Below are 18,180 nucleotides of genomic sequence, written 5' to 3'. Positions count from 1 at the left end.
GTTCAAACAAGGATGTGCAGAAAGACAGACAGCAGGTCAGCGGATCAGGAGGCATGTAGGAGGTGAACAATGACTGTTAATTGTGTGGTGATTTTTTGCAGAGCAGAGGTTCAAACTTCCTAACTCTGTGAGCCCTTAATACAGTTCCTCATGTTGTGGTAACCCCCAACCGTAAAATTATTTCATTGCTACTTCATAACTCTCACTTTGCTACTGTTCTGAATCATAATGTAAGTATCTGATATATTGGATATCTAATATGGGACCCCTGTGAAAAGGTCATTGTTGGAGTCACGACCCATAGGTTGAGAACCACTGGCTTAGAGTATGAGCATGGTGATGTTTACACAAAACTGTGAAGCTACAAAAGCCATTGAATTGCACAGTTGAAAACAGTTAAAAAGTGAAATTTTTATCATAGGAATTGTACTTCAATTTTAAAACAATGTAACAACATCAAAAAAACTAGTAACAAAATATCAAATTAGTTGGTTTATGTAAACTGATGACTGAGTATGAAAGTCTAAAGGTAATTCTGTCTTGTCTGGCATCTGAGTCACATACAGAACTATACTTCAAGTTTCAGCAGACTGGAATGCAGTTAAAAAGAAGAATATATTTTGCTTTTGCCTTTTGTCAAGGGCAATCCATGCTTTGAGCAAAGGCAAGGAATTTTGCAATTAGTTAATGCTAATGTTATAGAGTGATATGTGAAAACTGGCTCTGAATTCTCACTCGTGTTAGCTTCATGGTGGAACACAAATACATAGAATAGACACTTGCCCGTCAATATGTAGTCCACAGCAAAACTGGACGTCAAAAGCTGGGAGACTCTGAAACTCCACCACACATCTACTGACCTAAATTTGCGTTTTGACAAGACCTTCTGGGCACATTTACATAAAACTGTTAGAAAGGTGGCTCTGTGTTGATGGTCCATGTTAATGTGGAAAAGAGGGATTGTAAACTCAAGACTATATGTTAAGGTCATTGCTTTTCTCCTTCACCTAATATGCTGTCTTCAGTGGACAGTGGACATTTATAACTCTCTGTTTATCCATCAGGTTCTCAAATGCAGGTAGAAGGTGATTCATATGGAACAAGAAGTGAATATCAATTAACCAGTGATGGCCACCTGCATGCTAGAGGTCCATCACCATGATGACAAAGTTTAGGGGAATCTTTGCCTCAATATAAAGCTTATTTTCTTTCCTAAATGTGGGTATTTTGGTGTTTCATCAATCTGTTTCTAGTTCCTCCAACCCTACATATCTGATCCATCTGTCTTCACTTCTATAATCTCTACTTTTAAAATACCTATTAAAATAACACATAAGTTTATTCAGTATGTATTTTTCATTACATTATACAACCAAATTACATCCTGCTTTGAATGTTGTGGAGTTACTATTGATTCCTTCATCTTGGGAAAAAGCCTGCTACCACAGGTGGTAAACTTTATGTACGCATTGCTTTCATTATTTCATGCATATGTCTGTCAGCTTTGCTGATTTGATTTTCTGTATCTTTAAAAAGGTTTCATCTTGACTTATCAAAGACTGTATATTCAAACACTTTCACTGAGGTCAAGATTTTTAAAAACAAAAGTGAGTGATTAATAACAGCACTGTCCATCCATTAGTAGGTACTACTGTGTAGAATCACAACACTTGTGACATTTGTAACTTTCTAGTCATCTAACATTTGACTAAGCCGAATCCTTCAGCCTCATTTTGCTTCCCCCCCCCATGTTGTACGAAACCGTATATTCACCTTTTTACTCTAATTTTCTGAGTTTTTCTATATCCCTTCTAGTTATTTCTTTTGTTCCATCAAGTGCTACTGTTGTTTCACTAAAATCTCTGGTAATTTCAGAAGCTTACACTTAACTAATACTCACCACCTCCCATTTTTTTCTTTTTCCTCCTGTTTTGTAGGTAAATGTAAGCTATTACTTCTGCATAACACTTTGTCGTTAACAAAATGTCATCATGCACTACATATACTCATTTAAGACTAAAAAAAAAAACTGTATGAAATGTTTTTTTATTCCCACCACTACTCAAGAGTCAAGATATGGTTTATAGTATCAGGGAAAGAACCAAGTACATCTCATCAGCCATAGAAAGAAAAGCATAATTGCCATCCCAAGAACTGTGAACTTTGTACAGGACTACCAATCAAGGGAAGAGAAAGCAATTAAGAATCATTTTATTTTGTTAAAATTTTAACCTCAGAGAAAAGTATTCAAGTAGAAAGTTTAAGAAAAAAAATAATAAAAACAACAACAAAGACCACACTGAGATCTCAAGATAAAACCTTTGCTCAAAATCTGGAAAATCAAAACATCAGAAGACATACAGTAAACAATGAAAGGAATGCTAACACACACAAAAAAATACATCATCTGAGGTAACTGAGGAGTCATCTCAAGATGAAGGCACTGCAAATCAATAAAAATTCCATGACATTCAACAAAGCAGTACAATTTCACAAAGGGATGACTTTATACAAACCTTGCAAAATGATGCAAAAGGATCTAAACGTCAGAAGCTAGATAAAAGCGCCAGAACATAGAAAGGAGCTCAAACATTGTGAACTGATAGCTCAATTTATGCCCTTCAAAACAGCTCCTAACAACTTCCAAGTGCCTATGCTGCAGACTTAAATATTCAGTAGGTTCTCCTGGGCTCAGCCATACTTAGATTATGGTTTACAGTAGAAGAAAGGAAAGGAAGGAAAGAAAAATAAACAGAAGGAGTAAAAGGGAGGGAGAGAGGAGGTAAGAGTTGTAAAGTCAAATACCAATAAACCAACTTTCCTTGAAAACAAATAGGTGAAAATAAATCCTAAAAGGAAGAATGTATTTAAAGAAAAGATCATTAGAACACTGAAGAATTCTTAAATTAACACGCCAACTAGAAATAACTCTTGGCAAGAACATGTCTAAAGAACTCCACTTTCAGTCACTCACATCCTGCTGAGACCACTTAAAGAGCTTGTGGCAATAAATGCCCTCAGCAGTTGAGAGGGCCCTTAGCCTAGGGGAGTCAATCATTCCTGTTTAGGACCCCCCATAATCAAGGTAATTTCAGGCTGTGTGTCTTTACAATAACCATTATGATATAGCACAGGCATGTTGAGATATTTCCCCTCTGTTCACAACACACACAGTTGTCTGAGTGAGGACACTCATGTTCAATTGGAGCACACCTTGGTGAAAGAGACAAATATTCCTTCATCCAGCCAAGACTCTAAACTTCTACAGGCAGTTTTCTGTCTGAAGAAGAATCAAACTTGTGACAAACAAAAATATTCTCAATTTGAGTAAAACTGATAAATAATAGTCCGTGACCAAAGGAATGTCATGACTGAAGCAACAAGTCAAATTACTAGTGTGGCTTTTCCTTCTCCTTTATTGGGCCAGATTTCTTTGCTTATGAATGAGACTCAGGGTAGTGATCCCAAGAACTTGTTTCAGTTATGTAAAAAAACAAACAGTGCACAAACCTTATAAACAGCATTTGCTGGGTTTAAAGCAAACCAGGATTAAGATCCCTTCATCCAGAGGGAAATACAAGAAAACTTTTATAGAGCTCCAACTGTTTACAGACACTTCCATAACTCTTTCCCAGGATCCTTGTAACCAGTCCAAGCATTTTTGAGACTCTCAGACATTCTTAAACTTTATTCAAGGTTGGATGTGGCCTCTCATTTCGAGTTGAGTCTACTTTAAACCAGTCCATTTCACCTCCTTTAGGCCGGAGGCACTTCCTTCTCTTGAAATTCCGTTGCTCTGTAGTCATTCATCCTGACAACGGGGCTGCAGAGCTTCCGGTTTCTATCCAGTCTCCAGGAAGACTATATTCCTGCCGCATCTGTTTCTTCCCCTTTTTAATCAGCTAGAATCCCGTCTTTTCTTCACGTTGCCTTCCCAGTTCCATGAACTCAGATCAAGCTCCTTTAACTCCACTAGCATGAGGCTCTTCTCACACAATTTATTACTAATTTATTCCTAGCCACCAAAGTAACCTTCGCAATGAAAAAGCTAGAGCGTGATACTTCCTTGATTAAAGACATTATATATATATATATATATATATATATATATATATATATATATATATTTCCCTTTTCCAAATAAAAAACTCAGTCTGCTTTTTAAACTAAACGAGCATTCTGAATTTTATGGAGGGCTCCCAGCTGTCTTCCAGCCCTCTCTTACTCTATTTCCATTTATCCTGATTTCTGAACAAAATAGGACAAAAGTCTTCTTGAACTCAGTTGTCATTTCTTAGCTTCTCTTTGTACCTTAGATTTACCTTTGTCTTCTTCAACTTATCTAATTATACCTCTCTGGAGGCAAAATCTGGAAAAAAAATCTAGTGACATGGTGTTTAGGAGCAAAACCATGGAAAGAGAGAGCCACAGGTGGTGGAATACATAAGGTAGTTCTCTAAGAAGGAGAAGTCCGAGAGCAGAAAGGGAATGCTGTTCATGCATAGATACAGCAGAAACAGAAAATTCCTGCTAGAGACAAATGAGATTGTGAGCTAGGCTAGGAGAAACAGAAGAGTGACTAGCTGAAATAAAGGGCAAGGGACAAAGCCTGAAGAAATTTTTCAAATGAAATTGTGGGCTTCAGTGATCTCAAGGGAAGGGTTGAGGAAGATCGTTGTTCACAGCTTCTGCATCAATGAATGCTTGTGTCATTTACATATTCTTATGTTAAAGTCTAAACTCCTATGGTGATAGAATCAAGAGTTGGAATGCTCTTAATTTTTTCACATGTATTTATTGTTTGTTTCTTTGTGTGAACATGCACATGCAGAAGGGCATGAAGGCACGTGTGCCATAGCACATGAATAGAGGCTAGGAAACTATTTTCAGTTCTCTTCTTCTCTGATGTGGCATCTTGAACTCAAACTCATGTCATCAGGGCTGGCAGCAAGTTCCTTCACCTGCAGAGCCATCACACTGTACCAAAGAGGTGGCACTTTGGGATACTGATTATATCATGGAGGTAGAGCCATCCTATTGTATTAGTATCCTTATGAAATAAACCCAAGAGATGTACCTTGCCTCTCCCATTATGTGAGGACATAGTCTGAAGAAAAAGCTGTCTATAACGAAGATGTTGAATTCCCATGGTGCCATAGCTTGGATGGCACTGAGTCTCTGGAACAATGTGAAATAAATTTCTGTTCTTTATAAATCATCCAGTCTAGGGCAATCTGATAGGGAAAATTCAGGCCTCTTATTCAGCCTGCACATTCTATCCTTTTATTATTTCATTCCTTGGCCATTTATAGTATACCTTATAATCAAAACCTTTACAGGAACACTAGAAAGTTGTGCTCATTGCTTTCTCTTCACTGTGTTAGAATGTCCAAGATAAACAACTTAAAAGGAAGAAAAAATTTTTTGAACCATGGCTTCAGAGAGTTCAGGTCATGCTTGGCTGGCATCATGTAATTAGGTAGATGACGATAGCAGAAGTGTGTGATGGAGAAATTTCTTTATACAGAGAAGACAGGAAGCAGAGGAAAGAAGATACAGGAAGCAGACAAGACAACAGACTCACCAAGAACACACGTCCTGTGACTTCCTCAATCAACTACTTCCCACCTACAGTTCACTGCCCCTCAATAATGTCATCATATTATTGGTCCATCAAGTGATTAATGTATTCATTAGACCAGAATGCTCCTGATGTTATTGTCTCTGAAAATGGCCCTCATGGAGAAAGCCAGAAATGTGTGTTAATAATTGTCTAGGCATTTCTTAACCTAGCTTGGTTGACAATGAACATTAACTATCAGTGCAGTCTTTCACCCAATAATTTTCATGTAGGCACAATCAAAATCAAAACAAAAGCAAACAAAATACTGTTTCTGAATTTCCACAGCATGCTGATTTCATCTTCTATCTGCCAATTCCTTTGTAAGCAATTTGAAGGCAACTTACCTAATTTTCATCTTTGACTCTGCCCATAGCAGGACTGACTTTTCATTTGTGTGTGCCCATGTGTGTGTGTGAGAGAGAGGGGGGGGTGGGAGGGAGAGAAACAGGTGTGTTTCTCTCTGCCTCATCTTTCTCAGTATCTTCATTCTCAAATTAAGGGATTCCAGGAAAATAACATGACATGTGACTTGATTAGTCCTTTTAAAGAGCCAGTAGGAATGAAATTTCCATATCAGTGTCAGCTTGATTCCTCAATGTTATATGACTTAAATATGTGGTGTCTTCAGCAATAGCAGAACCTATCTAGTTCTGAAGGGTCACTAAGAGCATTGGCAAAAGCCTATAATGCTTGGAGATCTATGGAGCCTTATTGACCAACAACTCAAAAAGAGATAACCCATTCCTGGCATTGTACTTTTTTGATAGCCTATGGTGCCTGGGAGAGGCACCCCTCCATTATAAGGTAATTACATTTAAACTCTTTTTACATGTGTATGTATTTTAAGAAGCTTCTATTATTGTAGGTTTCTATGTTTTTTCCCAAAGGTCTTTATTGTTCTTCAACTTGCCCCATTCTTCTTCCTTTACCCTTACCTCATCCTTTACCTCAATTAACCTTTTGAGATCATTTATTTCCCCTCTCAAAGGATCAGGATATTCAATCAGCCTATATAAATACATGAGTAATTTCTAGTTACTTTGGGGATTTTGAAAGAATATTTTACAAAATCCAATGATTATACTAATATGATTTTTCAGAACTATTTAAAATGTGCATAAAATATTTTCAGCCCTATATGCAGTCAGAAGCCAAATTCAAGTGCCGATGTTTCATAATCATTTGAGTTTTACTTGATAAGGCTCCCATTATTATTCCCCAAACCTCATGAGAGGTGCAATGGTCTCTTTCTTCTGTAGAGAAGCCAAAGCACATCCAATTTTCTTCTCTCAATTAGACTCTGGTTTTAGACCGACCAGTTCCTGACTTGTTTTTTCTGTTACTCTCTTGCTGGATCCTGCTTCAAGAAGCAGCCACTCCATCCAGTAAAGCTATTGGCACTGGTGGGTTCTACTTACCTAAGGCCTGAGTCATCAGTGGTTTCTGCCATTCTGACTCAGCAGCATCTTAGTGCTGAGAATCATTATTAGAAATGGATGAGGTGGCAGTGCCAAAAACTGAGTGAGCCAATCCAAGAGGCAAGATAACTGCTCTAGCCATGCTGAGGTTCAAAATACATTGCTGTTGGCTAAAATTGCAATAAACCAAAGTACACTAATAATACTAATATTTTTGGAATCTTAATTTCTAAGTTTAGCTTTCCTAAAATATGCATTGTTCAATGTGTTCTTAATAATATATTCCATTGTGAAATAAGTTTTCCAAATTTTGAAGTGCTACAATTGCCAAATATTCATAATGCAATTTTTATATGATGAAAAAAGCATTGTTTACTATGGAATCCTCTTTTCTTATAATGCCTCCTTTGTGCTTTCCAGGACTGTGCTTTGATAAATGCTAACCTAGTTTGTTCATAGTACTTTAAAGAATGCAAAAGGAAGTCAGAGCTGAAAGGATCAGCAACACAATTAAATTATTCAAGCAGAATTTTGTAAGAACTGAACATACTTCGTAAGTGTGGTACTGCAGAGCACAAATCAACGCATTCAAGGGAACCAGAAATTTTGACTTGGGAAAATTATATTTTCTTCTTTATTACTTAAAACAATTTAAATGCATTTTGATCATATTCTCCTCCTCCCCCAAGTCCTTCCAGATCCTTTCCTCACTCCTATCCAACCAACTTTAAGTTCTTTACTTATAAGCAAACAAAAACCCAATACAACAAAATCAAGAAAACGAAATGAAACCACATCCCCCCCCAAAAAAAAACAAAGAGAAACACCAAACTGTAACCAAATAAAAGCATGTACAACATATACACACACAAAAAAACAAAAAAACAAAAAAACCCTGTGGAGTTCATTATATGTTGGTCACCTACTCCTGAACATGAGGACTGTCCTAGAATGGGTGATATACCCAGTGTCATTCTATTGGAAAAAACATTTTCCCTCTCCCAGAAGGTATAAGTGACAGTTTAGTTGTTAACTTTTACCCAGTGGATAGGTTTTCATTCATTCATTCATTTTCAAAGATAACAAAATAAAATGTAATAAGATAAAGAAAACACTATCACATCAAAGTTGGACAAGACAAACAGAAGGAAAAGAGCCAATAGAACACACAAGAATCAGAGATCCACTCATTTGCACACTCAAGAATCTGATAAAAACACACAACTGGAAGCCATAGAATAAGCACAGAGGATCTGTTGCAGACCTGTGCAGGTTCTGCGCATGCTGTTTCAGTCTCTGTGAGTTCATGTGAGCTTTGATCTTGTGGATTATAGGGCCCTCTTTTCTTGGTGTTCTCCATTCTCTCTGGCTCTTACATTCTTTCTTCCTTCTCTTCTTCAGAATATCCTTTTGGATACTTTGGAGACATCCCATTTAGAGATGAGTGTTCCAAGGTCTCTCTCTCTCTCTCTCTCTCTCTCTCTCTCTCTCTCTCCCTAATATATGTCTGTCTGTGGGTCTCTAAATTTGTTCCCATCTACTGCAAAGGAAAGCCTCTCTGATCATAGCTGGACCAGGCATTGATCTATGAGTACAGCAGAATATCATTAGGATTCATTTCATCAGTATAGTTTTTTTTTAATGTATTTTCATTGATGTTACTATTTATAGCACTGGAGATTAAACACATGGCCTTATACATGCTAAGTAAACAGTTTATCATTTAGCCACATTCCCAGTTCTGTGAAAGTTTGTTTTTAATGTGAAGTTTTGATCTACCTGATCACATAAACAAGATTTTCTGTTTCTTTCTTCTTATAAAGCTATTTCTAATATGAAGAAAATTTACCATACTCTTCTACATTAAAAGGTATACATTTCTATGTTTGTTTTCACAGAGAATTTCAAACATACATATTCTGGTTGTGAAACTTGAAATATTTTGCACAAAGTTGCAAAATTATACCAAGTAAAACGTCGATATTGGTAGAATAAACACATTCTTTTATAGTATTAACAACTAGTGGCATTTAAACAATCTATCATCCATTTAGATCCATATTCTTTGTTTTATACAGTGGCTCTACCTTTGTCATAAAATAAATTTTGCTTTGTAAATATGTCTTAAGAATTTTAAAGGAAAGCAAAACCAAATTAATAATTTTGTGGCACTGTTGACCATTCAATGTGATTATTACATATGTAACTGGAAAGAGAATGTTACATACAATTCTGGGCCCTTATTCTAAAAGAATCTAAAGGCAGAAGTTCAACAAGGAAATACCATTATGAATACTATTGGCTGAAAACACTTTGACAATTACACACATCAGATGAATGCTTTCATTTTGTACAATGATGTGGTATATGAGCATTATTCTGTAAATGGGCTGTTTGGCTTGAAGGTTATCCAAATACTTTTAAAACCCATTGACACTGCCAATTAACTATGAAATATGATATCGATACATGAATAATGAATCAAAATAGAAACTGGTTTTTATTTATATCAAGGAGTTTTTGTAGCTGTGCAATCTTAGGTTCTGTTCAGAGTAGGCTGACAGAAGCTGTAAAACTCTTTTTAATCATCACATCAGTCCTAAGGGATTGAGACATTGTTCTCACATGACCAATGAGTAAACAAAAAGCCAGACATGAAATTACCAGCTCAAAATCACAGGGCAAGTCAGGGACAGGGACAGAGATCCGGTAGGCCTCCAACTCTGATTCACCAATTCTTTCTGAAACAGTGAAAGTCATTTGACAAAGATGCATTCTGAGTCATGTTGCTCTGGAATGTAACGTGTGTTCAGGTTCTGCCAAAAAGCTGATGATTCACACAACCATAGACATTTCCCTGACCACCAAACCTTTCCTTGATGCTTAAGAATGTATTTAGATGTGATTACAATGCTCTGCTGTTTTCCAGCATCTCTAACTGATAAGTTAATGCTTATAATTGTTTTGTTGAATTCCTTTTGGAAAAAAGAATTACTCTAGAAAAGATCACTAGAGTTTGCATTCAATTTGAAAACTTGTATTCAAATTTCCTTTCTTTTATCCATTTCAATCTGGAATAAAATAGCTGAGTAAATCATATTTCAAGATTATTTATTTTAAATGCTTAATACTCTGTAATAATAATATTCCACATATGTAATTTACTATTTTTACCCATTCATGCTAATTTGTCAAGTCTTACCAATGCTTAAGAGCCATTATCAAACCCCTTGAATAAGATTTTTTAAAATTATTCCAATTAGCATTGATCTTGTCCTGTGGAATTCCTCTGCATTTATCTTGGACTATCTGTTATGATGAGGTTATTATTCTTTATTAAGTCCTGAGATTATAAAACCTTAAGAGAGAGAGGCTATGTGCTATTGTTCTCCCACAATGTATATTATGTGACTAAAATAATAGACACAAAATGAAAGTGGTTTAAATTGCATGTAAATTGTATATAATCTGTATATGAATGAAATATGAAGTATGGTATGTAATATTTTCAATTTGGAAATGAGTCATCGTATCCCTGTAAGTATCATACCATATAACTCCTTTTGTCTAGCAGAAGTTTGCATGAAAATAAGGAATAGATAATAAACTTGAATATTTTCTGAACAGGGTTTTATTTTTTTTTTTATTTTTCAAAATAAAATGTAATTACAGCATTTCCCCCTTCTCTTTCCTCCCTTGAACACCTCTCATGTAAACCCCTGCTTTCTTTCAAATTCATGTCATCTTTTTCTTTTTGATTACATATATATGCATACATGTATTTACATAATATGTGTATATGTAATATATGTGTATAGATATTACTAAATATGTATATATTTATATATCCCCAAATATATAAATACAACATGCTTGGTCTGTATAATGTTATTTGTACATTTTTATTAACTCTGAAATTATGAATTTTTAAAAAATTCATACCTTAATAAAACCAATACACAGAACTAGTAACTCAGAAACATACAGAATTGGACCTATTAAATATAGCTTTATTTGTCAAGTTCCATTCTACCAAAAAATAAAAGTGCCAGTACCAAAAATGCAGCCCTTATTTTCTTCTAATTATCCCATTAAAGAAGTGAAAGGGTCCCTGGTAAACTAACCACCACCCCCAGCACTCATAACCCCACCATCATGTTCAGCTACAGCTAAAAATATATGATCTCTTTTTATATACACACCCCAGGAAATCAATACCCCTCATCATTTGTATCTCTGCCACCTCAGGTCTCTGTGCTCCTTATTCTTTCTCTTTTACTCTGTAATAATCAGCATTGCATCAACAATGAAATTCCTGACACAGTCTGGTATGTGACACAGTATGCCCACTGGTGTAAAGGTGGCATCAATGTCATGGGACAAACCAACCATTTCCTGGTTGGTTTAAAATCTTCTTCACAATATGAAATCAATTCCTGGAACCATTATCAGGCCAAGGACCTGTGGCCAGGCAGATCATAGACCCTAGGGGAGAACTAGATAGTAGTATTCTGCTAAGTAGATACAATATTAAACTGACTCCTAATGACTTATAGTTCTACCCATAGATTAGTCCATCTTCTAACTGTCATCAGAGACGCTTCCATTTGCAGCCAATAATAATTAACATTAGTACCTACAACTGTGCAAGGTGCGAAGATTAAGAGATTGTGGAATTCTCAGCTCTGTGGGTTGGCTTTGACACATTGTATAAAATTATCAAAGAACTAATTTATAAATTGAGGAGAAGGATCTCTGAAATTCTCAACACAGACTATTTATGAAGGAGAAGTACATCGCACAATTTTGAAGGCTCAATATCCACATGATGTAAAAGAAAGCCACATCATCTCCTGTTATGGACAACAATGGAAGGAGAATATGTTGGAGTGATTAAAGCTCTAACCAGGCATAAAAGGGCTGTGCTTCTCTTTTTATACTCCTCTCAAGAATACTTCCAGGGGTAGCAGACAAACTATTTGACCCAATGATCTCCCATAGGAACTCACTATGTTGGGAACCAAGTATGCAATCACAATGAGATCTTCAGGAGTCCCAAAACACACTCAAATCAAAGCAACAGCAATCTAATATTAACAGTTACTAAAACCAAATCTTTCATGTTTTTTCTCCCACACCTCACATTCATTCCATTAGTAAATCTCATAATTTGAACACTCAAAACCTGTCAGTTGTTTTATACATATACTGCTATCATCTTTATCTACACTACCATCATTTTTAACCTAGATTATTCCAATAGCTTTTGAATTGGTCTTTCTACATCTATCGTAGTCCCTAAAGTCTACCCACAATACCTTGGCAGACCAGTACTGCTACAATGAAGTTTGAGCAACGTCACTCTTAATTACTATCTCATTAAGCTTAAAAAGCAATGTCTGGGGAGATAGTTCCTGGGTAAGGCACTTCCCTTGAAAGTTTAAGGACATGGTTTTGGATCTGCAGAACCCACGCAAAGTTGAATGCCATAGTACACACTGTGTTCCTAGGGTGAGATGAATGATGAAGTGAGGAGAATCCTCTCCTGTTGTATATAGTGGAGAACAAAAAACCCAGTCTCAAAAAAAAAAAAAAAAAAAAAAAAAACCCAGTCTCAAATAAGATGGAAGCTGAAGGACATATGACATTTTTCCCACCTACACATATACACATACCTACACAGACAGAGAGAGAGAGAGAGAGAGAGAGAGAGAGAGAGAGAGAGAGGAGACAGACAGAAAGAAAGAAAAACATAGACAAACAGGCAGAGACAGACAGACAAAACCAGTGTTGTGATCTATGTCACTTGCTTTTTGTCAGCTTTGATTTTCTGATCCAATAACCTATTGTCTTCCCATCTGCTTCTTCTCGTTTGGAATTCTGAATCTCCTGTTTGTTAAGCAGCCCCACTCCAGAATCTCACATGTCATCCCTCTGTCTTCAGTCCTTGTCTCTGACACATTACCTTGCCATCTTCCTCAACTTTGCTTTAAAAACAAAACAAAACAAAAAAGCCCAGTGTGGCCTTCAGTTCACCATGTACCCAAGGAAGATCTTCAGTTCCTGATCCTCTTGATTCCATCTCCCAAATGCTGGGATGACAGACATGAATGACCCCTGGAAGTTTTATGTGGTGCTGGGATTGAAAACCAGAGTCTTGTGCATTATAGGTAAGCACTCTACCACTGAGCCACTTCCCTAACCTTCCCTCAGCTCTTAAATTCTCTATTTAAACACCATGTTGTCAGTGAAGTCTTCCACAATGGTCTCATTAAAATTTGTCCTAAAAGTCATGTTGAATTTGATTGTCAGGGTATAGGAGTTGGTTGGGCCATTAAAAACTATCAATGCCTTCCTTTTGAAAATGCATTTGTATTGTAGGGTAAGGGTGCAAAACAAGTCTGTATTTCCCATTTCACTTCTCGTACATATATCTGTTTACCTTCCATTAAGCCCTTGTTAGATGTAATCCCTTGTTCTTGAGTTTCCAAGCAACAGTATTGAGAAATGATGTATTTCAAAGTCATTAGGTCCTGAGACCTCCACATTTGTGAATGGGATGTTGCCTTTCAAAGGTTTAGGGCACTGAATTCAACCCTTCCATCTCTGCTACTTTATAAAGAGCATTGCAGGTGCCCCTTACTGACACAGGATCTGCTGATACCTTGACCTTGGCTTCCCAGACTGCAGAATGGTGAGAAATAAATTACTGTTGTTCCCAAGTTATCTAGTCACGGGTATTTTGTTACATCATTACAAATTAATTAAGATACATATAAACAGTGAGCAATTACTAGGTCTAACATGTGACTATATCACCTTGTTGGTGCTAGGTAAAAGTAATCAAGTAGAAGAATTATGCAGCTTTTTCTTGAAAAATAATTGTTTACTTTCAGAACATGACATATTGTTCTTGAAGAAAAATATTTATGTTTCCCTCCATTTTGACTATTGTACAGGGAAGAAAAATAAACACAACATAATTCACCAAATAAAGACTTAGTTTCACCTAGTGGAATTGTAGGATCCACAACTTGTGTAGTGACCTTGGATAAATAAAATATGGAAACAGCTTCAGTGGTATTTTGAAAAGACAATAAGAGGAATTGATTTTTCTGGAAGCTCATTAATTCCAGTGAATAAACCAAGGAAAAGATTAAACTTTCAAGCTGGACAGTAGTGGCTCACGCCTTTAATCCCAGCACTTGGGAGGCAGAGGCAGGTGAATCTCTGTGAGTTCCAGGCTAGTCTGGTCTACAAAGCAAGTTCTATGACAGCCAGGACTGTTACAAAAAGAAGCCCTGTCTCAAAAAACAAAATTTTTTAAAAAAGATTAAACTTTCAGCTCTTTGGAACAAATAATGTATATGTACATTAATTATATATACATATACATATATATATTATATATATATATATATATATGAACTAATAAGGCAAATGAAAGAAAATTGACCAACGATCTATGACGGTTTTGTCTATGTGGCTCCTTGGCTTTTCAGAGTTCTATATTGATGCAGAACTATAACTATCATGTAAATAGACAAAACCTCACCTAAGACCATAGAATATTTTACAAAGCCTTCTGTGTCCTACCAACATAATATTTTCATTGATTATTGATTATTTGGGAATTTTACATCATGCACTTAAACCATACTCACTTGCCAGTCCTCCCAAGTCAACCCCCCCAACCTTTGTGACCTTCCCTCCCCCTGAAAAAAAAAAGAAGAAAAAATGTCCAATTTGTGTTGCCCATATACTCACTGGAGCATTGTCAAACTCGCAGCGTCCAGCCTCTTAAATAAAACTGAATCTCGCCCATACACACACACCCCTTCACCTACCAGAAGCCATCAGTTGTGAAGAACTGTAGCTGGAGAGTTTTCTCTCCTGGTCCTCCCAAGCCCCGGCAGTCCAACAGCCCACTTATAAAATAAACACACAGACGCTTATATTATTTAAAATGCTTGGCTATTAGTTCAGGCCTATCATTATCTAGCTCTTATTTTTATATTCAGCCCATTTCTATTAATCTATACTTTGCCACATGGCTTGTGGCTTACTGGTACCTTACATCTTCCTTGTCCTGGCAGCAGCTGTAGTCTCTCCCTTCCCTTCCTGTTTCCTCAATTCTCCTCTCTCCTTGTCCCACCTATACTTCCTGCCTGGCTACTGGCCAATCAGTGTTTTATTTATACAGAGCGATATCCACAGCACTTCCCCTTTTCTTCTTTTTCAAAAAGAAAGGTTTTAACTTTAACATAGTAAAATTACATATAACAAAACAATTATCAACAAGAATTACAGTTACAATATTAAAGAAGATATCCTATCTATCTAATATTTGTGAGTCTAAGGTTTTATATCTAACCCATCTTTTATCATAACTGAGGAAATTATAACTATCTAGTCTTCAACCACATCAAAGACCTCAGAAGGATATAATACTACTTGAGAAATGGGAGAAGGATGCAAGCAACTTTTGGATAGTCTTGTAGGATAGACAGAGACAGCTGGCAGCCTGGACAGTCATCTAAAGTTCTCTTGTAAAGTTGGGGCATCTGTCTTCAGCCCACAGGCCTAGAGTCTCCCAGTCATTTTCTTTTAGTGTCCTGTAGAATGTGTGGCAGTTTTCTCTGCAAATCAGGAACCTAAAGGGCCATTTTGTCAATCAAAGTTTAGTGGTCACCTTTCTATGGGTCCTGCACGTCCAGTTGATCAAGCAGTCCAGGCAAGAACAATTTCTTGCCCAAATGGCTATTTTTGCCAAGGTGAAGATATACTCTATATGGACTAATTATTAATCTATTTCTTAATTATCCATTACAATTTTAAATGAGTTACCTAAACATAATACCTCAAACAAGAATAGAAATATATATACAGTATAACAAAATTAAGTTTAAACTTGTATCAATAAACTAAAATCCATAGCAATATAAAACATTTTAAACAAGATGTTACTCTTTAAAAGTAGGTTCATTAATCTACGCTTTCATTTTATCATATCTATATCATGGCCCCTTTTGTTCTTTAGAAAGACTTTGTATTTATAATCAACCTGTTTTAAATAAGAATATTGTTTTTTTCTGTCCCACACCAGAGGGCTCTTCAGATTTGGGACATAAGAATCTCCTAAACTTTTCTTTTAGCAATGTGCCTGGGTTTAGAGAGAGAGTGAACCAATTCCATCTCCAAAGCCAGCTTGGTATATTTGGGAGTTTGGGTGTAGTTTTTCTTACTACTTCCTGTTGGAAGGGAGCGCTGTATCTTATGGGGACATAAAGAAAATTTTAAGATTAAGGAGTAGTCTATGAGGGTGTATCGTCTGAGCCAGTTGCCTTGAAATGGTTTTGGATGTTGGATCATCTGGGCCTTGGTGTCACTGGAGACTTTTCAGGTGGTCTTGGCTGGTCAAACCTGATGTATCTTAATCTGGAACAAATGCATAGTCTCTGGCTTTCTGTGGAAACAAAAGCAGAGCCTCTTTTCCAAAGCAACATATCCTTATATCCAAATTTTGAAGTCAAGGTACCTTTAAAATATACATTTTGGCATAACTCAACAGCTTTCACAATCAAATGTTTTTCTTTAGTTACAAATATCAATGAGAACATAATCCAGATTCTCTGTGTGATAGCCATCTTTAAGTGGCTTATTTTTTATATTACCTTTATTGTCTCTTTAAAGACTTTATTTTTTAAAAACTATATATTTGTTTATATGACGTGTTTATTTTATAAGTGGGCCCCGGGACTGACAGGGCTAGGTGGGAGCTGGAGAGAAATTCTCCAGCTACAGAGAACTACACTTCAGCATCTTTATAAAAAAAATTTAAGCATTCTCTTCAATGGGTTTCCATCTTGGATGTTACTTTTGGGGAGGAAGTGGGGGTAGAGGTTATCACAGAAGCCTCTATGTCCCTCTTTCTCTACTGTGAATCTCCAGTCATCAGTGCCACTGTAAAAGTAGCTTCCTTGCTTTTTGCAGTCAGTGGGAGCATCAATCATGGACTCCCATATGTTTTCTGGTGCCAGCATGGACTACAGGCAACCATATGGTCTCTGGTCTCAGCATGTGCCATGGACCTCAGCATGGCCTCTGGTGGCAGTATAGACCACAGATATCAACATGGCCTTTGATGATAATTCTTCCTACGGATTTCAACATGGCCTCAGGAGGCTGCACAGGCCATTCACACGTACATGGTTCCAGCAGTAGCATGTCCCATGGACACCAACATGGATTTAGTGGTAACATAGGCCATTAACATCAACATACCCCCCCCCCACTTCTACTGCAGTAGGACCACAGACCCAAATATGGCCCTCAGAAAGAAGAAACATTATTTTCACATTTCTGTTCCAACAAGAAGAGCTTGCTTGGGAGGGGCTGAAAACCAATTCACTTGTTATGCAAGAGTGTCACCATTTAGCATTATGAGACACAAACCCTCTGAACCACAATGCTTTCCCTCTGACTTTCATCTATCTTTCTTCATTACAGCATTTCTAACATTTTATTGTGAAGTGATGTGTTCTTGTCCTCCTAGCATAGATTAAGATTCATTTCTATGTATTTCTGTTACCAAGTACTTAGCTGAGGTTAAACAGATTACAGGAAAATCCTTGAAAGCATCAGTCCAAGATCTCATCCCCATCTACAAACATACAGTCCACAAGTACTACAAGACCAACACAGTCTATAAATAGATTTTCCGTGTTGTGAATCAGAAATACAGGCACTGCTGAGTAAGAAAAATGAATGAATTCCTTGAGGTGCAGATTCAGCACCAAGAGTTAAAAGGCCTCTGCTCCCGTGGGAAGCATCACCCATTGAATCATTCCAAATGATTTGGCCTCTGCCAGAAAATAACAGCTGTTGAAAACTTGGTGAATCCTTCACTGTCTGACAAGCTCATTTCCATTCACTTTGCAATCTGCATGGTTCTAGAAGGTGGGACTTAGAAAGGGTCCGTGAGGTGACATTTTGGTCAGTATAAAGGTAGATATTTCAGTGAATCTAATGACATTTAGTCAACTATCTCATATGGAATAAAATGCATACATCTATACACACATGCAGATACCAGATCTTAACCTGGAAGTGATTTGAGTGCCTGATTTAAAAATAAAG

General features: G+C 36.7%; 1 protein-coding gene across 1 annotated transcript in view; it reads right to left on the bottom strand.

Annotated features, from left to right (window-relative positions):
- LOC131904726 (uncharacterized) overlaps positions 1-18,180 on the bottom strand; it is a 192,458-nt gene that overhangs the window by 26,391 nt on the left and 147,887 nt on the right. The gene's annotated exons all lie outside the window — the stretch shown is intronic.

Source organism: Peromyscus eremicus, chromosome 2 (genome assembly GCF_949786415.1).
Source record: "Peromyscus eremicus chromosome 2, PerEre_H2_v1, whole genome shotgun sequence".
In the NCBI taxonomy this organism is placed as follows: domain Eukaryota; kingdom Metazoa; phylum Chordata; class Mammalia; order Rodentia; family Cricetidae; genus Peromyscus; species Peromyscus eremicus.
This window is presented reverse-complemented; position numbering and strand designations above follow the sequence as displayed.